The sequence below is a fragment of the Polypterus senegalus genome, chromosome 6 (assembly GCF_016835505.1).
Source record: "Polypterus senegalus isolate Bchr_013 chromosome 6, ASM1683550v1, whole genome shotgun sequence".
Taxonomy (NCBI): Eukaryota; Metazoa; Chordata; class Cladistia; order Polypteriformes; family Polypteridae; genus Polypterus; species Polypterus senegalus.
In genome coordinates this window covers 179,275,953-179,300,962 of record NC_053159.1, presented here as the reverse complement: position 1 = coordinate 179,300,962, position 25,010 = coordinate 179,275,953, and the positions used below count along the sequence as shown (strand labels likewise).

Genomic DNA, 25,010 nt, shown 5'->3' with positions numbered 1-25,010 from the left:
TTGAGATGTTTCTAGAACAGGAGTGGTGTTCATCAATTGAATTGACTTGATGTTATTTAGAAAGGACCGCCTGTCCCTGTGTATAGATGGTCCCACAAAGCGCACTGCATGCCAGGACAAAGAAACGAGCCATGAAGTCCAAGGAGTTCTCTGTAGACCTCCATGATCAAATTGTGGTGAGGCACAGATTCGGATGAGGGGATCAAACCATTTGTAAAGCTTTGGGTGTCACCGGGAACACAATGGCCTCAAGAATTAGGAAATGGAAGACGTTAGGAATCACCAGGGCTCATCCTATCATGAAAGGTGCCAACCAATCTCTTAGGTTCTGTTTTTAAAGAGGGATATGAAGAAATATCCAAAATCAGCTATGTAACAGTTACAGTATCCGTAACCTCTTACCCGTCTCACTGTCCATATTGTACCCTGCGTATTCAACCCTAGAGACCTCTAATGGCAGGCTGCACGTTGGCTAGCTGGGTCTTCCTTTTATTTCCACTCCTTTACCTCAACCCAGTCTGCCATCCACATTTACATTTATTTTCTTGGCAGAAGTTTTATTCACAGTGAGTTACAAAAATGGCAAACATAATCGAGTAACATTAGGCCTGGGCCTGTTTGTTCAGCAAGTGTGAAAGGACAATATCTATCTATCTATCTATCTATCTATCTATCTATCTATCTATCTATCTATCTATCTATCTATCTATCTATCATATAGTGCCTTTCATATATCTATCTATCTATCTATCTATCTATCTATCTATCTATCTATCTATCTATCATATAGTGCCTTTCCTATCTATCTATCTATCTATCTATCTATCTATCTATCTATCTATCTATCTATCTATCTATCTATCATATAGTGCCTTTCCTATCTATCTATCTATCTATCTATCTATCTATCTATCTATCTATCTATCTATCTATCTATCATATAGTGCCTTTCATATCTATCTATCTATCTATCTATCTATCTATCTATCTATCTATCTATCTATCATATAGTGCCTTTCATATATCTATCTATCTATCTATCTATCTATCTATCTATCTATCTATCTATCTATCTATCTATCTATCTATCTATCTATCTATCTATCTACCCTGCTGACTATACTAAAATATCTATCTATCTATCTATTGTCAGAGATGCCTGGGGTGACGACCAGGCCGGGACACCCAGGAGGACTGGAGGAAGGGCTCACGCCTTCCCCAGACCATGTGGGGGCCACAGGTACAGAGCTTTGAAGCTCAACCCTTTAGGGGCCCGTGGTCACCGTCAAGGGGCGCCCCATTGCCTGCAGAGCCTTGGACCTCAGCACTTCCCCCATACCCGGAAGTGCTGGGAGGAAGAGGACTGGGGATACCAGGTGCGCAGCCGGCACTTCTGCCACGCTGGGGAGTGCCGGTGGAAGATTGCCGGGAGGCACCTGGAGCACATCCGGGGTTTTATAAAAGGGGCCACCTCTATCTATCTATCTATCTATCTATCTATCTATCTATCTATCTATCTATCTATCTATCTATCTATCTATCTATCTATCTATCTATCTATCTATAAAAATCCCAAGAATAATCTTCTACAAAATAACCACTTTAATTAGACTACACATCAATCAGACTGCTGCTGAGGCTATACTAAACGCTAGTCCCTTATCCCATACTGGGTTAATGTTCATATTCTTCCATGTGTATATATATATATATATATATATATATATATATATATATATATATATATATATATATATATATATATATATATATGTGTGTGTATATATTTATGTGTGTATATATAAATACAGGAATGACAGGTTGTTAGACAGCAAGGAAATTTATTGTCTGTGGACAATGAAAAAATTGGCATGTGTCTCATGTGTGGGTAGCAGAGTTTTAGTCAGTTCTAGCTGAGCTCCGTCCGACGGGTTGCTGTAGCCAGTAATGACGCCTCCTTCTCGGCACTATAGGGAAAGAAGGAGATGACAATGATAGCGGCAGCACCCCCTCTTGTCTTGGCGGGTTATTACATATCTTGACTGAGAATGTGAGGAGGTCCTCCAATATGCATGTGTATATATATATGTATATGTTTGTGTGTATATATATATATATATATATATATAGTATATACTGTATATATATATTGATATAGATAATAAAAGATAATAGATTATACTTTATTTGACCCCAAGGGTAAATTAAAATGTTACAGAACCTCAAAAAAAGCATAAATATTATAATAAACCACAACCCCTCAAACACACCCAAGAACTTCTGGCTTGCATAATACGAGATCTGCTGTCTTATTTTTTTTTACTGTGTACTTTACATATCTATTTTTTCAATTAACATTGAGTTATATTGTCTATGACTAACAGAAATACAGTTTAATATAAAAAGGTCATCCTTCATCCCCAAGTAAAAAGCCCACTCCTAAACTCCGCAGTGGAATGTGCCCACTGTTCTTGTGCTGGCGAGGACATGACCGTCGAAGCAGATGAAGCGGTCAGCGCACTTCGGGACGGCAGCCCGCAGACAGGTCACGATTAAGACGAGAGGCCTAATAAGAATTCAAGGTTGCCGAGGACTAGAGCTGGCAGCGGGCGGCCGGCCCCGAGCCCCTGAGAATCCCTCGTTGGCCGTTTCATTTTTTATTGTCGCCGGTATTTGTTCTGAACTGCAAATTAACGGCCTTCCTTGTGCTTTTCAGTTTCTTCTCCGAGGACAAGGCTTAAATTTTATCTAAGTGCCGGGATTTACTGCCTTGCCATATTTCACAAGGCAGAATCAATAATGTGACTGAAGTGAAGAAGATAAAAATTTATGGTATCTCGCAATTTAATGGTTGAAAAGATGCAATTTGAAAGATCATAAATTGTGAAGGAGTTTATGCTTCATTGCCTCTGATTCAGGGCTTACTGTTAGAACTTGATTTGTGACTGTCTGTAAAGTGTGATTAATGGTGTGATCAATGCGCGCCTTGATGCAGTGCACTAGTCCTAACGCTCTTAATTAGAATAAATAAAATAAATTGACTGCAGCTTTATAAAAACTCTGTAATGGTTAAAATCAGAAATGTCATTCCCAAGCTACAATTTAGCTCCTCTGTAGCGGTAGCCACCTACATATCATTATTCTTGACAGATTACAAAAAAAAAACCTGCCGAAATAGTCTGCTGAAGTATATGCAAGCAATACAAAAGAAAGGAAAAGGAGACAAGCGGGCGCCTTTAAATTGACTGCTTGTGTTCAACCCAAGTAGAAACACGGGGGTAAAAAATAATAAAGTGGCGACTTTGACTGGAATGGCCGCTGCGAGGGAGGACTTTGAGGAAGAATCAAAGGCAGCACTTTAGTTGGGAGCTCAAGGCTGCGCTCGAGTCCACTTCAGGATTTGCACCTTCTTGGTTGTCGTTTCAGTTGTAAGTTTGTGAAACACAATTTGGACCCCATCCACCCCCGTTGTCTCCTGCTATGAACGTGACGTGCTTTTTGATTTTTTAGTGGACGTGCTCATTAATTGCCGGGCTTTGTTCCTTCCCTCCATTGCACCCTGAACTTCATAAGTGTGTTAGAACATGGAGAGTGCGGTCTGACAAAGGTGCTCATCGAGCAAATTCTTAGGACCATCATACCAGTGACTAGGCAGGACCTCTTTTTGATTTCCGCAGTTCCACGTGGATTCCATGAGATGTTGGAAACATTCCTATGATATTCCGGTCCGTGCTGAGGTTCGTCAAGATGGCAGACCTCCACAGCTCTGTGAGTCAGTAGCTTCGCTGACCAATTGGATTGCAGGTTTTTGTCACCTGAGTCAGATAACTCCTCTCCCCAAACCCTAATCTTAACCGTAACCTACTGACACATAATGTAAAGTGAGAACCTGTGGAGCTCTGGAGGTCTGCAGTGAGAGTCTATCATGCCTGGACTCTACTAGGCTTCCATTCCACCTCATCCCAAAGGTGTCCTATTGGATTCCGATCCAGTGACTGGGAAAGCCCACTAAAGAACCCTAAACTTATTGTCATGTTTATGAATCCAGTGTGCTTTAGGCCACAGTGCAATTACAGATGCTCCTCAAACCTGCCTGTCTGGCGCCAACAATCATTAAACGCTTGGAGAGTCGCTGAGATCACATTTTGTCCCCACTCTGGTGTTTGATGTGAACCTGAACTGGAGCTGCTGATTTGTTATCTGCAGGATTTTACGCATCACACTGTCGCAGCCTGATTGGCTGATTAGAAAAATGCATGGATAAGCAGGTGGGCCTGATAATTGAATTCATTCCTTCACTTTGCAGTCCCATTTATTCGTGTCACCTCTTGTGTCCTGTGCTCTGTGACCTGTAGAGGGCGTTGCAGTAGCCCACCTACATATCATTATTCTTGACAGATTACAAAAAAAATTAAAAAAGCTTCCGAAATAGTCTGCTGAAGTATATGCAAGCAATACAAAAGAAAGGAAAAGGAGACAAGCGGGCGCCTTTAAGTTGACTGCTTGTAGAAACGGTGTGTGTGTGGGGGGGGGGGTAATAAAGTGGCAACTTTCACTGGAATGGCCACCGTGAGGGAGGACTTCGAGGAAGAATCAAAGGCAGCACTTTAGTTGGGAGGTCAAGTCCATTTCAGTCCAGGATTTGCACCTTCTTGGTTGTCATTTCGGCTGTAGATTTGTGAAACCCACTTTTGACCCCCCGTTTTCTCCTTAGTCTATGAACGTGAAGTGCTTTTTGTTTTTTTAGTGGACGTGCTCATTGATCGCTGGCTTTGTTCCTTCCCTCCATTGCGGTTCAGATAGTTGGCAGCACCCTGAAATTGATGAGTGTGTTAGAAGAGTGCAGTCTGCGAAAGCCGCTACATACCCTCATTCTTAGGACCACCATACCAGTGACTAGGCAGGACCTCCTTTTGCTTTCCTCAATTCCATGAGATGTTGGAAACATTCATATGAGATTCCGGTCCATGTTGAGGTTCGTCGAGATGGCAGACCTCCGCAGCTCTGCGATTCAGTAGCTTTGCTGAGCAACCAATTGGATTGCAGGTTTTTGTCACCTGAGTCAGATAACTCCTCCCCCCAAACCCTAATCTTAACCGTAGTGTAACCAGGTGTTATTACTAGTGAGAACTTCCTCAATGGAGTGGAGTGGAGCTCTGGAGGTCCACAGCGAGAGTCTATCGTACCTTGACTCTACTAGGCTTCGATTCTGGTGTTTGACGTGAACCTGAACTGGAGCTCCTGACTTGTTATCTGCAGGATTTTACGCATCGCTCTGCCGCCGCCTGATTGGCTAATTAGAAAAATGCCTGGATAAGCAGGTGGGCCTGATAATTGAAGCCATTCCTTCACTTTGCAGTTCCACTTGTAAGGTGTCCTGTGCTCTGTGACCTGTAGAGGGCATTGCAGCAGCCCAAACCCCACACACAACTCCACAGACACAAGTTCCAGGTTCAAAAAATAATTCATTTTCCAAGAACACCTGCAACAGCTTTCTCAACTGAATGCACAAGCACAATATACTCTCTCTCTCTCTCTCCTTCCTTTTCTTTTCTTCCTCCTTCCACTCCTCCTCCTCCTTCTTCTACCCACCTGAGACAGAGCAGCTCTGTTTATCTGAGACCCTGATGTACTTCTAGTCCCAGGGCACCTTCAAGTCACGTGAAAGGCCCTCATAGTAGGGCAGCATCACCCCCTTGGTGACACCCACAGAATCCCACATGGCTCCTCTATGAGACTACATCTTAAAGTGAGTACTGCGGGTGTCCACATGGGTACCATAGCCTAGGGATGATGCCATCTAGCTTGGTGGGAGAGACACTGATCTGAATAGCTCATCTTCCCCCATCCTTCCGTCATTCTAACCTCCCGGTCTGGTAAGAATCTTCAGTTCAGCATTTTCACTCTGAGGCTGGCACCTCCTGCCAACCTCCTGCCTAAGGCTAGAAACAGCCAGCCTTTCTTCTTAGCCATTCCAAACAGCGCCCTCCAGGCCAGGTAAGCAATCTCAGTTGGGACGCCAGCCAACACCTGCCATCCATCACAACAACAGCAACAACATTTATTTCTATAGCACATTTTCATACAAACAGTGTAGCTGAAAGTGATTTACATGATGAAGAAAGAGAAAAAGTCAAAATAAATAATTAAAATTAGGGAACATTTAATTAACATATAATAAAAGTAAGGTCCGATGGCCAGGGAGGACAGAAAAAACAAAAAAACTCCAGACGGCGCTGGAGAAAATAATAAAATCTGCAGGGGTTCCGAGGCCATGAGACCACCCAGCCCCCTCTAGGCGTTCTACCTAACATAAATGACCTCAACCAGTCCTCATTGTATTCAGGGTTCTCATGAAAGAATTTGATGATGATGGTCATGTGGACTTCTGGCCTTTAATCCATCAATGTAAGGACATCACAGCTCCTTCTCGCCCATTTTGGTCTGCTGGCAAATGGCGGCTGGTGATGCCACCTCTGCATGGCATCATGTCTCAGTCCCAACACTTTTTGTGTGTAGCTCAGGGATATTGGAATGAGCTGCCCACCTCCATTTGAGTTTCTAACTTCCTCGGTGTGTTTAGAACCATTTGAAGACCCACTCGCTTGGTGAATTTCTTTCTAACTTGTGATGAGGTGGAATCACCAGCCAGCATTTATCAGCAGATCTGAGTGGGCAAGAAGGAGCTGTGATGGGTGGCAGGTGTAGGCTAAGAATTGTAACTTGCTTGTATTTTGCTCAGAGCTCTCCACTGGGATGATCAATTCTGTCTCCTTGGCCGGTCCCACTTGTTTCCAAGCAGCCCCCCAGATTGATGTTTACACAATTATGTCAACCTCTTTGGACAAAAGCGTCTACTGAGTGATTAAATGGAAATTATTCCATTCAAGGGTGTTGTGGCCTGACCTAGCAGTACCATGACAAGACCAGGGAGCAACCCTCGATGGGATGCCAGTCTGTGAAAGGGCATCTGTACAGTCGTGGGCAAATGTTTTGAAAATGACACAGGTGTTGGTTTTCACAAAGTTTGCTGCTTCAGTGTTTTTAAATCTTTTTGTCAGATGTTTCTGTGGTGTACTGAAGTAGAATTACAAGCATTTCATAAGTTTCAAAGGCTTTTATTGACAGTGACATGAAGTTTATGCACAGAGTCCATATTTGCAGTGTCAGCCCTTCTTTCTTTTTCAAGACCTCTTCACGTCACCCTGGCAGGCTGTCCGTCAACTTCTGGGCCAAATCCTGACTGATGGCAGCCCATTCTTGAAGAATCAATGCTTGGAGTTTGTCAGAATTGGTGGGTGATTGACCACAAGTTCTCAATGGGATTAAAGTCTGGGGAGTTTCCTGGCCATGGACCTCAAATTTTGATGTTTTGTTCCCTGTGGCACTTGGTTATCACTTTTGCCTTATGACACAGCGCTGGATTGTTTATCGTTGGTCACCAAACTGTTCTGGATGGTTGGGAGGTTGCTCTCGGAGGATGTTTTGGTCCTATTTTTTATTCATGGCTCAGGATTGCGGGGCATCACCAGTGCAGAGCTTGCTCAGGAATTGGTTTCTGCTCTTCCATCCATGTGGTCTACAAGCACTTCCAAGTCATGCCATATGTCTCTTTTAATGGCACCCCCTGGTGGTACCCATGGTACCCAACAGGGCTGAGATATCAAACTCCCATGGTGCCCTGTGGGCCACTGTAAACCGGAGAGCTGCCATCTAGTGTTTTGAGGTAGGCAGTTCCCTAAAGAAGCCACCATCCCCCATCCTTCCATCTTTTGCTGCCGGCCATCTCTCACAGAACCAAAACAGTCGGTGAGTCCCAACAGTCCTGGAAGGTGGATGATGGAAGCTTCTAAATCACTTACTGCTTTATGTACCTGGCTGAACAGCAATGATCTGTGACTTCCTTCAATGAAAGAGTAGCAGCATTTGATATGACGGATCACAGTTTGTCTTCTTTTTATATGTGTTTTCGATGTTAACCGGCATCCAGCCCTGCAAGCAGGTCCTCCAACTTACAGGGAAAACTTGGGGGATTGTGGCAGGATTGACACTCCAGCCACCATAAAAAACCTCCCACTGGTCAGTGTGGTGCTGAGGGGTCACCCGCTGCACTTGGGTCCCAATCCAGGAGTGGTGATGTCGTGGGGTGGGTGTGGCAAACCGTTATCCACACATGCTCCCCTCCTAGATTTAATTTGAAATGGATAAATTTGCTATTTTTTCCCATCAGTCTGCACTCAATAACCCATAAGGACAAAGTGAAAATGTTTTCACAGAAAGGTCAGCAAATTGAGGGCTGGACAAAAAACAAAAAACAAAATCTGCAGGGGTTCTGAGGCCACGAGACCACCTGGCCAGCCCCCTCTAGGGATTCTACCTCACATCAATGATCTCAATCAGTCCTCATGGTTTTCAGGCTTCACATGGAAGAATTAAATGATGATGGTCATGTGTACATCTGGCCTTCGATCCATCAATGAAGGGGGCATCACGGTGCTTTATACAGGTGGTGGTGGCGCAGAGCGACACCACAGAAAACCAGAAAAAGAACAGGAGAGAAAGTAGGGGTTAGCACAGATTGTGGAGCCACCAAGAATGATATTGATAATTCAATACATATTCAGAATATCAGAGTTACACTAAAATGAAGCTATGAGAAAGCCATAGTAAAATAATGTGTTTTTATTAGTTTTTTAAAGTGCTCCACCATATTAGCCTGGTGAATTTCTATCAGTCTGCTATTCCAGATTTGAGGTGCATAACAGCAGAAGGCTGCCTCACCACTTCTTTTAACTTTAGCTCTTGGAATTCTAAGCAGATCCTCATTTGAAGATCTAAGGTTATGATTTGGAGTGTAAAGTGAGAGGCATTCTGAAATATAGGATGGAGTGGAGAAGAGTGTCAGGAGTGATTTGTGACAGACGGATATCAGCAAGAGTGAAAGGGAAGGTCTACAGGACGGTAGTGAGACCAGCTATGTTATATTGCCTGGAGACAGTGGCACTGACCAGAAAGCAGGAGACAGAGCTGGAGGTGGCAGAGTTAAAGATGCTAAGATTTGCATTGAGTGTGACGAGGATGGATAGGATTAGAAATGAGGACATTAGAGGGTCAGCTCAGGTTGGACAGTTGGGAGACAAAGTCAGAGAGGCAAGATTGCGTTGGTGTGGACATGTGCAGGGGAGAGATGAGGGGTATATTGGGAGATGGTGGGGATGGAGCTGATGGGCAAGAGGAAAGGCTAAGTGAAGGTTTATGGATGTGGTGAGAGAGGACATGCAGGTGATGGGTATGACAGAGCAAGATGGAGAGGACAGGAAGATTTGGGATAAGATGACCAGTTGTGGCGACCCCTAACAGGAGCAGCCAAAAGAAGAAGAAGAAAAAGTAAACTATAAGCAGTATTTTAAAGTCAATTCTAAATGGCACAGGTAACCAGTGTAGTGATGCTAAGACTGGGGTGATGTGCTCAGATTTTCTTTTCCTTGTTAAGATTCTAGCAGCTCCATTCTGCACTCCTTGGAACTGATTGATCTTTTTTGGATCGTCCCGAGAGGAGAGCGTTACAGTAATCTAGTCGACTAAAAAAAAAAAGCGTGAACTAATTTCTCAGCATCTTGCAATGATATAAGATGTCTAACTTTTTTATATTTCCTAAGTGAAAAAATGCTGTCCTAGTGATCTGATTAATATGTGATTTAAAATTTAGGTCAGAGTCAACAGTTACCCCTAAATTATTTACCGCTGTATTGACTTTTATTCCTAATGGATCAAGTTTATTTCTAATATCCTCATTATATTCATTTTTGCCAATCACTAAGATTGACGTTTTCTCCTTATTTAGTTTGAGAAAATTACTACTCATCCTCTCAGAAACACAAGTAAGACATTGGGGGTTAGTGAACCATGAGAGTCGCAGTCATCAGGTGCTAGCGATAAATAAAGCTGCGTGTTATCAGCATAGCTGTGGTAGTTCACCATGTGCTTTGAGATAATCTGACCTAATAGAAGCATGGAGATCGAAATGGGGCAGCAGGCCCAGGATAGGTCCTTGTGGTACACCATATATAGTATCAGGTATCTCTGAAGTACAATCACCACAACTTCCTTACACAAAGAACGATAGACACTTGGAATAAGTGACCAAGTAGTGCTGTGGACAGTAGGACTCCAGGAACTTTCAAAACTTGACTTGATGTTTTTTGGAAGAAATAAACGGATAGGAATGGTGAACTTTGTTGGACTGAATGGCCTGTTCTCGTCTAGATTGTTGTAATGTTCTAACTAACAAAGAATTTTCCATTTTTAGACAGTCAGGGAAGACCCTTGTATCTAATGATGAGTTCACAAGTAACACTCCACTTCCACAAGTAAGACATTGGGGTCAGTGAACCAAGAGAGTTGGGGTCATCAGGCGCTATTGATAAATACAGCTGTGTAAAGTCAGCATAGCTGTGGTAGCTCACGTTATGCCTCGAGATAATCAGACCTCATGGAAGCATGGAGAACGAGAAGAGCAGTGGACCCAGGAGAGATCCTTGTGGACCACCATATAGAATATCACGTGTCTTCGAAGTATAATCACCACAACTAACAAAGAAGCCTTGCACACCTGGATTGGGTTCGGTTTATCATATTCTTCCCGGTAGATCCTCTCAAACTCCATTAGATGGGAATCAGAAGCGTCTATGAAGTGCCATGCTCAGGTCTGTCCACTGATGTTTAGGTCTACGCCGGGACAATCCCAGTACTTGTTCCGAAGCCACTCAGGTGTTGCCTCAGCTGTATCCTTCAGGTCATTGTCATGCTGAAAGGTGAACCTTCTCCCCAGTCTGAGGTGGCAGATTTTCTTTAAAGACCTCTCTGTGATTGTGCGGCTGCCACCACTATACCTCACTGTAGGGATGGCATTACGCCGGTGATGAGCAGTGCCTTGGAGTTCTGCCCAAAGAGTTCACGTTTTATCTCATCAGACCAGAAAACTCCATCCTCCTGCTCTCAGAGTCATTTAAACCTTCAAAGGCCTTTTGGTCTCTAGCCCTTCTACTATAAACAAAGCAGAGGACTGCTGAAACTCTGCTACAGTGACCATTTGGTGCCTGGTCACCTCCCTGACCGAGGTCCTTCCTGCCTGGTTATTCAGTTTGGCTGGATGGCCAACTCTAGGAAGAGTCCTGGTGGTTCCAAACTTATTATTGAGGCCGCTGTGCTCTTATGAACAACCAGATATTTAGAAACGGTTTGACCCCCTTACCCTGATCTGTGACTCACCACAACCTGATCATGGAGGTCTACAGAGAGCTCCTTGGACTTCATGGCTTGTTTCTTTGTCCTGACATGCATTGTGAATTGTGGGAACTTCTACACACAGGGACACATGTGAGCCTTTCTAAATGATGACCAATCATTAGAACATTAGGACAATCTGGACGAGAACAGGCCATTCAGCCCAACAAAGCTCCCCAGGCCTATCCACTTAATTTGTTATTTTTTTTTTTATTTTTTTTGAATTTATTAAAAGCAAATAACCTTCCATACAAGCAAGTCAAATTTTTTTACAAAACTAAGTTCAAACCAAATCAACCCACACCCATGAGAAAGAGAGCTAGGCCAATAGAGTAAAACCTCCAATGGTAGGAAAAATAAGTAAATATATACATAAATTAGCTGAATTACCCAGTGTTGTCTGGGAGGAAAAATAAAGTGTTTTATTTCTTTTAATTGTTTGAGAAAAATATAATTAAAAAAATACACAAGTTTAAAAATAAAAATAATTTAACAATAAATAGTCACTTATGTGCTCGTCTTGTGGTCTTGTATGTATGTTATCATCCAGTTGACGATCTGAACTGGCCAACTCTACTTAATTTGAAAAGCAACAGGGAAGTGCAGTGCTGCTCAAACATACAGAATTCTGGAATTCTGCTCCAGTTCGCCCTCTGGTGGTCGTCCCGAGTGTCAACTGGATGATAACGTGGATAGAAGACCGCAAGATCACCCTCACCCTACCCAGAAGGAGGTGGGTTAGGGTTGATTTCACCCCACAGTATTTTTAGTTGACCAATGAGGAACATATATATATACAAGGGTGGGCCATTTATATGGATACACCTTAATAAAATGGGAATGGTTGGTGATATTAACTTCCTGTTTGTGGCACATTAGTATATGTGAAGTGGGAAACTTTTCAAGGTGGGTGGTGACCATGGTGGCCATTTGAAGTCGGCCATTTTGGATCCAACTTTTGTTTTTTCAATAGGAAGAGGGTCATGTGACACATCAAACTTATTGGGAATTTCACAAGAAAAACAATGGTGTGCTTGGTTTTAACGTAACTTTATTCTTTCATGAGTTATTTACAAGTTTCTCTTTGTTTACAGCCATTGACATGTCGCAGAGGTTAACACGTGAGGAGCGGATAGAAATTGTGTTGATGTCTGGTGAACGCAGTAACCGGGTCATTGCAGCAGATTTCAATGCAAGACACCCTACGAGACCACCCATCTCCCATGCTACAGTTAGCAAACTGCTTGCTAAGTTTCGTGAAACTGGTTCAGTGTTGGATTTGCCAAAATGTGGACGCATGAAAACTGTCACTAATGAAGAAACATCAGTGGCTGTCCTAGCTTCATTCAGCAAGAGCCCACAGCGTAGCACTCGCCGCATGTCACTGGAGAGTGGCATTAGTCGAACATCCCTTCGGCGGATATTAGCTACTCACAAATGGCACCCTTACAAACTCCAGCTACTGCAGCATCTCAACGAGGATGACCCAGATCGGCGCACTGAATTTGCAGAATGGGCAAAACAAAATTGGAACAGGACCCTCAGTTTACGCAGAAGATTTTGTTCAGTGATGAGGCAAACTTTTATGTGAATGGTGAAGTTAACAAACAAAACCACCGCTATTGGTCTGACACTAACCCACATTGGATAGATCCCTCCAAGACTGTTGGAACAAAAAATTGATGGTATGGTGTGGTATATGGGGTACAAAGATAGTGGGGCCATTCTTCATCAATGGAAACCTCAAGGCCACTGGATATGCGAAATTGCTACATGATGATGTGTTTCCCTCTTTATGCACTGAAGCTGGCACGTTCCCTGAGTTTTTCCAGCAAGATGGTGCACCACCACATTATGGGTGTCAGGTCCGAGCATTCCTAGATGAACAGTTTCCTGGAAAGTGGATTGGTCGTCGTGGGCCAGTTGAATGGCCCCAAGGTCTCCGATCTGACCCCTTAGACTTTTATCTTTGGGGTCATCTGAAGGCAATTGTCTATGCTGTGAAGATACGAGATGTGCAGCACCTGAAACTACGGATATTGGAAGCCTGTGCTAGCATTTCTCCTGCGGTGTTGCTATCAGTGTGTGAAGAGTGGGAGAAGAGGGTTGCATTGACAATCCAACACAATGGGCAGCACATTGAACACATTTTATAAGTGGTCAGAAACTTGTAAATAACTCATGAAAGAATAAAGTTACGTTAAAACCAAGCACACCATTGTTTTTCTTGTGAAATTCCCAATAAGTTTGATGTGTCACATGACCCTCTTCCTATTGAAAAAAACAAAAGTTGGATCCAAAATGGCCGACTTCAAAATGGCCACCATGATCATCACCCATCTTGAAAAGTTTCCCCCTCACATATACTAATGTGCCACAAACAGGAAGTTAATATCACCAACCATTCCCATTTTATTAAGGTGTATCCATATAAATGGCCCACCCTGTAGATAAATGGATAAAAATAATTAAAATAAATAAGGGAACAGAATCCACTTCTTCAGTTTAAATGCTTATTCTAAAATGTTATTGATTAGGTCCTGCCTGGTTTTTAAAAAGTTTTGCTCACATCCTCTAAGAGATAATTAGATTTTTTCCAATTTCAAGTAACATCAGTTACCCCCTGACTTAACAGAGGTCAGCTGGGATTCTGGCAGTTGAGAAGGACAAGTCTACATGCCAATAGTGAATTAAAGGCAATTCATTCTTCTAAAATAACATCAAGTCGAGTTTTGAATGTTTTTGATATCCATCTCCAGATCACTTGTATTAAACTCAAGAGTCTCAAAAGTCAGAGTCACATTCAGTGATAATACGTAAAACATCCATGGAGTATTTTACTTGCCACATTTGCTTTAGTCTCTCACCAGATGTCGATGCCATTTTAGAGGCTGTTTGCTCTTCATTACTCATGCGTGTGCAGGGAATCAAGGTCAAATCAACAGAGCTACGTAACTTCAAGCAAAAAGAGTTGAACTAAAAAGGGCGAGTTTTGTCTCAGTTTACAGTCGATTACCGTCCTCTACCCCTGAATTTCGACAAAAGTCAACATCAGCCCTGAAAGAGTTAATCCATCCATTATCCAACCCGCTATATCCTAACTACAGGGTCACGGGGGTCTGCTGGAGCCAATCCCAGCCAACACAGGGCGCAAGGTAGGACACAAACCCCGGGCAGGGCGCCAGCCCACCACAGGGCACACACACACACACCAAGCACACACTAGGGACAATTTAGGATCGCCAGTGCACCTAACCTGCAAGTCTTTGGACTGTGGGAGGAAACTGGAGTACCTGGAGGAACCCCACACAGACAAGGGGAGAACATGCAAACTCCCTATTCAAATTAAGCAAAGAATAATTTGAGTTTAACTTAAAGCATAAACTTTCTAAGATTGGCTCTTACAGCACCATTAGAGAAATGGTATTTTTAAGAGTGTGGCAATAAGTTGGATGGATGATGATGATATGAATTCACATAGTAGTCTTAAACAGGGTCGCCTAAGCCTGCCAAGTATCCAATCACATTTGTATTACAAGTACAATGCATCTTGGGTAGGTGTTCTCAATGAAAAGGCACCGTATCACAAAAATAAAGAAGAGGCGGGGCTAGTGGTGTCAGTCCTGGAAGTGATGTCAGTCAGTTTCCGGTGCCTTCTGCTCCATTCTGTGGTGTTACCCTGCCTCTCTCCCCTCCGTGTTTCACCCCACCAATAATTGTGAGACACTCCCTGGGCTCGTGTGTATGTCAATGGCTTACATAAATGAAATACATGTGAAATATATTTTTATCTCTTTGAAGGCTGAATATTTTTTCCAAAAAACTCGGTTTTCTGAAAAGCACACAATGCACTGGTTTCTTACATACTGTACATCAACATAAAATGTCTGTTGCCACTGTATGTGCTGTGGCTGCTGTTGGCGCCTGGTCGGCATCTCTGACAGCAGTGGCTGTGCAGGGGCAGCTCGATGACCAGCAAGAATGCACGGCGGGCCGGCTACCTCTCTGGTAGGCAGATGGTGGCAGTCGCAGTGTGACGCAATATGGTTTGTACCTCTTGTCATCGTAAGTGATGGTCTGTCTAGGCGAACGCTGCTGTAGGCGTATCAGCTACACGAACATGTTCAGCACCACGATCAGCTGGGGACCGATAGGCTGATGCTGGTACCTCACTTTCATTTTCGATAACCATCTCCAGATTACTTGCACTAAACTCAGAGTCCAAAAAGTCAAAGTCCGATTCAGCGATAATACGTAAAACATCCATGGAGTATTTTGCTTTGCACATTTGCTTTTGTCTCACCAGATGTTGATGCCATTTTAGAGGCTGTTTGCTCTTCACTACTCATGCATGAGCAGAGAATCGAGGACAAATCAACAAAGCAACTTAACTTTCCTTCAACCAAAGAGTCGAACTAAAATGTAAGGGCGAGTTTTTTCACAGTTTACAGCCAAGTATCGTTTTACCCCTGAATTTTGAGGAAAGTCAACATCAGCCCTGAAAGAGTTAAAAAAAATATATATTACTGCCTATATGGGTATTGTGACGTATGACTGGGGCCCTTGCCCAGCTGGGACGCCTATATAGTGGTAGGACCGGAAGAGAGAGCATATTCAGGGCATTCCCTCCCCTGGGACGTTAGAGCGCATCCCCGGGGTTGCAGCGGTGCATTGGACTCCCACAAGGCCCTTCGGGAGTTAGAGTTTGGAGCAGCCCTACTGGATTTGCTTTCAGGACGCCAGGGGGCATTGCAGGACCACACCCTAAAGTGCTGCCAGAAGGAGATCACCAGACACCTGGAGCACTTCCGGGTGCCCTATAAAAGGAGCCAGTCGCCTTTAGTCCAGGAGCCAAGAGTCGGGAGGTGGAGGACAAAGCTTGCCAGGAGGAGAAGTGGAGAAAGACTAAGAGAAAAGAGAGTGCTGTGCTAAAGTGTTTATTAGTGCTTGGGATTGTGCTGTACAGTACAGGTGGGAAATGAGGGAAGGCGTTTCCCACGAGGAAAAAGAAAAAAAAAAAAAACGTGTGCGTTGAACTTGTGTCCTGCGTCTGTGTCGGGTTTGGGCAGCAGGAGCGCCCTCTGCAGGCCACATATATTATGCTTTAAAGTACTTTAAATGTATTACAATATCAAGCATTTAGCTGAAAATGTATTGTAAAGTATGCACATTTTTGCCTTTTTTGTATAATGCAATATATTTTCCAAAATATAAAAATATGTAATTCTTAATATATTGAAAAAGGTGAGAAATGGTATACCTGTACTGTAATATACATTTTAGAAACTATTACAAATTAATTTGACATCATTACAACTCGCCTTACAGCAGACATCTCAAAATAGCTTCTCATCCATATGAAGATATCTGAAATATATTTTAATATTTGTTAAAGTGCATCTCAAGACATCTCAAATACATTTTTTAGATATCTCAATTTGGCCTGGCATGCTTTGTTAAGATACTTAAAAATGATTTCCATATATCTTGAGATCACTTCCTGTAAGCATTCCCGTTCTTTCAAAGGGACTTTCTGTCTTTTCAGATATCTTCAAGTGTATCTCTTGTCACGCTTGGGTCACAGATTTGCACAGAGACACAGGAGGTCGTAGAAACAAAAAGGGTTTTTATTCAGACACCGCAAACACATGAGCTCAAACGTGATCCATGACAAGTCAGAGATGACAGTTCCGCTAGGAGCAGAGGGAGATAAAAGCAAACAATCAATTCCAAAACTAACAGGCGCTGCAAGGCTTATAAGTCGGCGGAGTACCGCGCGAGGCTTGTATTACGCGTTATAGTGCAAGGATAAGGAGCAATGTGAGGGTAGTCAGTGTTTCAGGGTTTGTGATTTTCCCAGGGGCGTTTGTCTCTATTTGGGGTGCGATCAGCCCTCCGGCTCACACCCTCTTACAAAAGTGTAAGCATATCTGAAGCTGACTTGCCCAATTTGCACATGAACTTGTTGTTCAAACTGCGACACTTCGCCGAATGACTACACATGCATCTAACTCAAACGGTAATTAAAACAATACTACACGCCAAAACCAATCCAGACCTGTCGTAACTGGTCTACAGATGTGCTGCGCTCTCCTTCACAACAATCTGATCTCTCACTCTCCTGCTATATCACAATTCTGCAAACCTTTTGACTGTCCCTCGTATATAGGACAGCAGTAGCTCAGTCGGTAGAGCGGGTTGTCCAGCAATTGGAGGGTCGCAGGTTCACTCCCGGCATGAGAATGCAGCTGTTGTGTCCTTGGGCAAGACACTTAACCTACCTTGCCTGCTGGTGGTGGTCGGAAGGATTGGTGGCACCAGTGTTAGGCAGCCTCGCCTCTGTCAGTGCGCCCCAGGGCAGCTGTGGCTACAAAGTAGCTTATCATCACCAGCGTGTGAATGGGTGAATGACTGTTGTGTTGTGAAGCGCCTAGGGGGGTTCTTGAACTCTAGTAGGCGCTATATCAAATACAGGCCATTTACCATATAATAATACACAAAAATAAGTGTATCTGGCTTTGTTACTACCAGATTATTTTTACAATTAGATATCATCCATCCATCCATTATCCAACCCGCTATATCCTAACTACAGGGTCACGGGGGGTCTGCTGGAGCCAATCCCAGCCAGCACAGGGTGCAAGGCAGGAAACAAACCCTGGGCAGGGCGCCAGTCCACCGCAGATTAGATATCATTAAACCTTAATTTCAAATAAATTTATTAGTTGATATGCCAAATATTACTCACCATTACAACTAGGCGAAATAGCACTAAAACAATAGCAAAGTACCCAAAAATATTCAAGAGATTACCTGGCTTGTGTATGAAAGTGCAATAAAAAGAATCTTTATTTTAAAAAAAACAAAACAGGATACATTAACAATAATGGAAAAAAGGTCGAACCAGTAATCGAAATCCAAAGACAGGCAAAATTTCCAGGCAAACTGAAATAAAAGCAAAACTCAAAACGATGCAAAAGTCTCCTCCACTGAAGTGCATTCAATGAACCTCATGGAAGCTGCTTTCCCTGCCTACCTGCCTGCCTGCCTTTATAGGATATGGGGCAGCTCCTGGCAGTGAGGTTGTGATGGCCCCGCCTCCTGAGGGTTCACCCACAAAACACAGTGAACATCAGAGACCAAGATTACCCACATAGAAACTAAATACAGTGGAACCTCGGGTCACGAACGTCTCAGAACATGTACAAATCGGGTTACGACCAAAAAGTTCGCCAAACTTTTGCATCTGTTCACGACCACACACTCGGGTGACAAACAAGCCAGTTTCCCTCCCGGTTCGTACACGCAGATGATTTCCGCACGTGTTCAGTCTCTCCCTGTGCAGCAAAAGAGAGAGAGAGATAGAGTGCGAGAAGGGAGTTAAAGAATGCACCGGGCTTGTTTTAAAAGAGACTGCAAGGTTAGTTTTCTCTGTTGTTCAAGGTTTTCTCAGTGTTATTCAATGTTTTTACATTTAGTTTACAATTACACTGTGCATTCTATGGTATAATTAACTATTTTTGTGCTTAAAAATCTTTAAAAAAAAATATATTTACATATTGCTCGTACGGTCCGGAACGGATTAATTGCATTTACTGTCAGGGATGCCAGCGGCAACGACCCGGCCGGGACGTCGTGAGGGACGGGAAGAGGGTCAAAGCCCACCCAGGATCACGCGGGGGCCGCCTTCCTGGTTGCTCTGGGGGCCACGGGTTGAGGACATGGAAGCCCTACCCTGTAGGGGCCCGTGGTCACCGCCAAGAGGTGCCTTCCGCCACACCAGGAAGTGCTGGGGGGAAGACTTTGGGAGACACCCGGGGAGCTGCCGGGAGGACAGCCGGCACTTCCGCCACGCTAGGGCGTGGCCAAGGGAGGAATGCCGGGAACACCTGGGGCTCATACGGGGACTGCATAAAAGGGGCCGTTCTCCATTCATTGAGCGCTGGACTCGGGAGGAGGCAGGACGAAGCACAGAGGAGGTGTGGAGGCGGCCCGAAGAGAGGCATTTATGGCCAGGACTGAGTAATTTGGGGATTGTGCACGTGACTGTGTCTGAGTGACCATTATTTGGGTCTGTGTGACCAATTTAAATAATTGTAAACATTGTAAATAAACGTGTGCTGGTTGAGAAACAACATGTCCGCCTGTCTGTGTCCGGGTCGGTTCCACATTACATACAATCCTATGGGGGAAATGACTTCGGGTCACGACTGAATCGGGTTGCGACCAGAGTTTTGGAACGAATTACGATCGTGAACCGAGGTTCCACTGTAATAGGCAAATATAATTAAACTGGCCAAGAATACGTAGACAAAAAACATAAAACAGGATATAATAAAGCTAAATATACTTAACTAGACAACAAAAGGAATTATTGAAGCAATAATCAACAAAGAGGAGAGAGAGAGAGGTTGGGAGCTTTTTACTGATTACATCGCGTTGCCGCACCCATCACATGACAGACCACCCAGATTAAGATCCGAGTGCAGTTGTGCAGCGGGTGACCCCGCAGCACCACCCTGAAGAGTGTGAGGTTTTTTAGTGTCTGGAGTGCCAATCCTGTTACCAACCCCCAGGGTTTTCACTGCAAGTTGGAGATCCTGCTTGTAGGGCTGGATGCAGATTAACGTCATACCCAACAAAAAAGACCCAAAAAAAGAAATTTAAACCTAGGCTAGGAAAAGATACCCCAGCTTAAACATGACGTCATTTTGAGACCTCTGGAAAATGATGTTCGGATGTCTTGAAATGAGCTCAGGCTGATTTAAAGACATCTTAGAGTGCATTTGAGATCTCTTGAAATAAAAGTTGAGATTTTTATAACATTCAGTGTGCTGAGGGTTATTATTGTGGGAAAACGACCAGGAGATTTTAAAAAAATGAGGAAGATTCCAGAAAGTCAAAGCGAAACCAAGCACCAAGATCAAAAGAGCAAAACGCATCATAGACGTCAAAACCGGAAAACTAAAATGAAATCCTAGGGCCTCCTTCAAAATAAAGCTGACTAGCACTAAAGAGAAAGAGGTTTTATATCCAGCAAGGGGATAAAAGAGAATTCAAGTTATGCCATATTTATAGTGCCACTCTCCAAAACCAAGCAATTGTGACCGTCGCAGTCACTGATCTGTTCCACCCGTGTCTCTAAACTATAACATTTAATGCAGTAAAGAAAACAGACTTTCACATTCAAGACAAATTTCTCAACCAGCATCAAAATGAGATCCTTCACATGCAAAAACCCAACATTAAAGAAAACTACACGCATAAAATGGAGTAATCATTGCAGGGATGTCTTGAGTCGCCTTTTCTCAATTGCAGACGACACTTGTATTTGGAGTGTATTCGATGAAGAAGCCGACTGAGGACATGTAAGGTGTTTGCTTCTCAAACTACAGACTCTGATTTCCTACTCCTCTTTGGGCTCGTTTATACTTCACGCTCAGAACGTGTACGCGCCCGCATCATGGCTGCCATGCGTTCTCACCGCTTATTTGATGCGTCCTCTGAGCAGGTCCTCAGAAATTAACGCGACGTGTGTGCAAGTTGTAGTACCAGCAAAAAGTCGGGGGGGTGCAGTGTGCTAAAAGTTGGAATGTGAGGTCAGAGTCTCTGGTTACTATCTACATGTGACAGAAAGCTTTGTGGATCCTATGAGATCGGTGTGCGCGCTTCGATGTTTGATGAATGGTTCGATGTGGTGAAGCAAAATGCAGACATACAGATGTATTCGTGGTGCTTTTATATTCAAGCATCTCATATTCCCGATCGTAATGAGACGATACATTTTAAAAGTCTCACATACCGTCTTTTTTTCTATGGCTTCCATCCAGAGAGCAGCGGATCGCCAGCTATAGATCGCCACATCGAGCACATTAAATGTCTGATATTCCAACTCTCTGCACATTTAAAATCCTTAGATTTATACTTGATATCACTTTCATGATGAAATGTATTAAAGTATGTATGTTATATGTTACGGATAAATCGTTAATTTCATTTAAATAATGAATACTGTTAATGATTACACACATGGGGGTGACACGGTGGCGGAGCGGTAGCACTGCTGTCTTGCAGGGAGTCACGTCGCTGGTGCTCCCTGCCAGGAGTTTCCATGTTTTCCTGCTGGGTTTCCTCCGTGTGCTCTGGTTTCCTTCCAAAGACATGCAGATTTGGTGACACTAAAATGATGCTAGTGTGTGTGAGTGTTTGTATTCACCTTGCGATGAGCTGATGCCTCGTCCAGGGATTGTTTCTGCCTCTTGCCCAATGCTATCTGAAATGGACAAACCCTTGGACTGATGGATTTAATCATTAAACATACTTTTCAGAGATATTGCGGTAAGGTATCATCTGAATTTAATGGGTGTTCCAGGCAATTCACAACACAGCGAAGCCGAACCTGTTCTCACTGTGATAATTTCTCACACTGCCACCTGGTGGATTCCTCCAGATTTTTGTAAAGTACACACGCAAGTATAAACAGTACAATGCTTGCGTAGCAGGAGTGTCCGCTGCAGCATGCATCGCGTGAAGTATAACCCCAGCCTTATGCAGTTCTTTATCTGGGCCTTCCCCATCTTCTTCTGTCCTTGTCAGATTCAGTTTGCCTTCTTCTCTTAAGACAGTAATAGCCAACATTTGTATGAAATCTTCAGAGTCCATGTGGGGCAGTCAGACTGGTCCAACTGTGCCCATGTCAACCTACAGTTGGTTGAGTCCAATCCAATGTCTAGGGGGTGGACTTGGACAGAACCAACTCTTCCCATGTCTAGCTATTTAGTGGGGGTGTGTCAAATCTAATGTCCAGAGGGTGGAGTTGGACTGATGTCTAGCAACAGTTGGTAGAGCCAAATTAAAAATCTAGTGTGTAGAGTTAGACTGAACCAACTCCTCTCATTCTAGCTATAGTGGGGTAGAGTCGAATCTACGCGATGTGATCAAAAAATACAGTGAATGTTTAAATAAAAAAAAAATGATTGTAGTAATTAAAGATACTAACAAAAGAGAATTGCTTCAGAAAGTGGCAAGAACGATGGAATAAGTGTGTTCGAAGCGAGGGGAGTGTATTTTGAGGGGAATTAATGGCAATGTGTCTTTTACTGTAATCATTTTTTTTATTTAAACATTCACCATATTTTTGGATCACACCTCGTAATGTCCAGAGGGTGGAGTTGGACTGATGTCTAACAACAATTTGTAGAGTCAAATTAAAAATCCAGGGGGTGGAGTTGAACTGAACCAAATCCTCCCATGTTTAGCTACAGTGAGGCTGAGTCAAATTTAAAGTCCATGGAGTAGAGCTGGACTGAACCAACTCCTCTCATGTCTAGCTATAGTGGGGTAGAGTCGAATCTAATGTCCAGAGAGTGGAGTTGGACAGATATCTAGTAACAGCTGGTAGAATCGTATACAAAATCTAGGGGGTGGAGTTGGACTAACTCTACAGTTAGTAGAGTCGAATTAAAAATCCAGAGTTGAACTGATCCAACTCCTCCCATGTCCAGCGACAGTAGAGTCGAATTAAAAATCCAGGGGGTGGAGTTGAACTAATCCAACTCCTCCCATGTCTAGGGACAGTTAGTAGAGTTGAAATAAAAATCCAGGGAGTGGAGTTGGACTGAACCAACTCCTCCCATGTCTAGCTAGAGAAGGTAGAGTTGAATTAAAAATCCAGTGAGTGCTGGATATTCAAGCAGTTACTAATTTTTTTTCTGTCCTTGGTGGGTCTAGGGTGGAGCGGTGGCTCTGAGTTAGGGATCTGCACTGGTAATCAGAGGTTTGCCGGTTTGAATCCCATAAATGCCAGAAGTGACTTTACTCTGTTCGGCCCTTAAGCAAGGCCCTTAACCTGCAATTGTTCCATCCTGGGGATGGTGTTAATCTGTATCCAGCCCTGCTAGCAGGTCCTCGAATTTACCAGGAAAACCTGGGAGTTTATTTACAGTGGCTGGAGTGCTAATCCTGCCACCGTAAATAAACCTCACACTCTTCCAGTATGGTGCTGAAGTGTCACCTGCTGCACTCGGGTCCCAAACCAGGTGGTTCGTCGTGTTGTCGGTGCAACAACGTGCTATCAGCACATGCTCCTAACCTCTTTGTTGGTCTTCTTCAAGCTGATCCCCTGAAATAATAGAAAAATCTCAGAGGAAATACTAGTTTATATGCAACTTAATCATATGTCGTACAGAGGACATCGTAAATGGAAGTGGCTTCTCTTTGGCATCACACAGTTTAGCTGTAGATATGGTGGATGGAGGTTGGCCTCATTCAGTTCCATCTTCTGGACTTCTCATCTCTGCATTGAGGATGTTCATGAATTCAGACATATTTAAGAGACTGAGATTTGAGTTGGAGGGCAGAATTTGGGTGTTTCTAGGGTGGGCGAGTGGATCAGTTAGACTTACATTTCCTCACTTAGCAGACATGTCTTTATCCAAACTGATTTACAAAAGTGGTTGACATAATCACGAAAACATCAGTGTGGAAATTATTTTGAAACAATCGCTGGAGGGCAAAGATACAGACTTGACCATCACAAGCGAAGATCTCCAAACCAAACAGAGTGACACAAGACTCATTTCTCTTTCCTTAGCTCCAAAGAGCCTTGCATCAAGACCATGTTCAACTAGAAAGATCTCCACAGAACGAAACTTCAGATAGGATTGCTAAGGGAGTCAGTGGATTTGATGGAGGTGGGCAGGGCCGTCTTAACAGCATCATAGGCCCCTGGGCAAAGTAGAGCACTGGGCCCCCTGTTTTGATAGCAAAGCAGAAACATACTTAGGCATCAGAAAAAATGAAGGGTCCCCGGGCAACTGCCTAGCATGCCTATTCATTAAGATGGCCCTGCAGGTGGGCAGTTAGTCGGCTATACAAGAGAAAAGTCTGGATTGAGACATGATGCCATGTAGAGGTGGTATTAACAGACCTCAGTGGCAGGGGACCTCTCAAGTGCCTCCATATACATCTGTGCTGACCCACTGACTACACTGTAGGCAAACATCAGGGATTTGCACCCAATTTGTGCTCCAGGTAGCTAATGTAGTGGTTTGAAGTGAGGGGTGACATGTGCACGTCTCGGCTGGTTGGACACAAGATGTGCCGCTGTGTTTTGAATAATCTGCAGGGGTCTTGGTAGCACAGTTAGGAGTTGCAGGAGTCTGGGCTGTCCATAACTAGAGCTCAACTGCACACCTGGGATGTGCTCATGTCATATAGTGCCTTTGTCGATGTCATCTGCGCGTTGTTTTAACAATGCTAGTGTATCCCTGGTGCATTCCTTGGGGTTCCTAGAGACGATAACACACTGATGATGCAGTGTGTTTACATTTTTATTATACATTACAATACAATACAATTTATTTTTGTAAAGCCCAAAATCACACAAGAAGTGCCACAATGGGCTTTAACAGGCCCTGCCTCTTGACAGCCCCCCAGCCTTGACTCTCTTAAGAAGACAAAGAAAAACTCCCAAAGAAAAACCTTAGTAGGGAAAAAAATGGAAGTGAGAGACCCCTTTTCCAGGTAGGTTGGGCGTACAGTGGGTGTCATAAAAAGGGGGGTAAATACAACACAATACACAGAACAGAACGCAAGTACTGTAATCATCAATACAATATAATAGTGTAATAGAAAGTAGATGACATCACAGAATACAATTTAGATTTGTTCAGAGTCCTGGAGACCTCAGCCATCAAGCTGCCTCCCCCACTGGCCATTCCACA

The 25,010-nt window shown here is 43.6% G+C and overlaps 1 protein-coding gene across 1 annotated transcript in view; it reads left to right on the top strand.

Moving 5' to 3' along the window:
- LOC120530679 (dynein heavy chain 11, axonemal-like) overlaps positions 1-25,010 on the top strand; it is a 645,801-nt gene that overhangs the window by 322,871 nt on the left and 297,920 nt on the right.